The following is a 589-nucleotide window of genomic DNA, read 5'->3' as shown; positions in this document are numbered from 1 at the left end:
CCATCCCCACCCCCACACATACTGTTACATCACCTATAATTGAATACACAAACATCAATCGGTTAAGACAAATGGCTATGGGCTAAAAACGATAGTTGTTGTAGGGATACATAGAGACTCCAATGGTTCGTGTGGATCGTGACATTGCTCCAACCAATCTTTTCAAGTAAGTACGTGTATGCACAATGCAATATGCAAATGGATCAGTAGTTGGTAGTACGTCGATACCTGTTGATGACGCCTTGGTCCTCTGACAAACGGAAAAGTCGGGGCTGATCATTTCCCGGCTGAGGTCGAGGAGTTACCGATCCCACCTCCACAAATCCAAAACCGATATCCCACAATCCACACGCAGCTCTGGCGTCTTTATCAAATCCAGCAGCAATACCCACCGGATTAGAGAACTTAAGGCCAAACACATTGACGCTCTGTAATTACAAGAGACAGAGTGGATTGAGAAGGGAAGACTGAGGAATGGACGACCAGCTCACGCTGACAAGGATGTTTCCCTTCCATTGGGAGCCTTGCCCAACATTATCCCAGATGTCAGCTTGAATCCTCAAAGGACTTTGCGACATGACAGAGGCGC

The sequence above is a fragment of the Tigriopus californicus genome, chromosome 3, assembly GCF_007210705.1.
Source record: "Tigriopus californicus strain San Diego chromosome 3, Tcal_SD_v2.1, whole genome shotgun sequence".
In the NCBI taxonomy this organism is placed as follows: Eukaryota; Metazoa; Arthropoda; class Copepoda; order Harpacticoida; family Harpacticidae; genus Tigriopus; species Tigriopus californicus.
The sequence above is the reverse complement of the archived record's forward strand: the minus strand, read 5'-3'. Positions refer to the sequence as shown.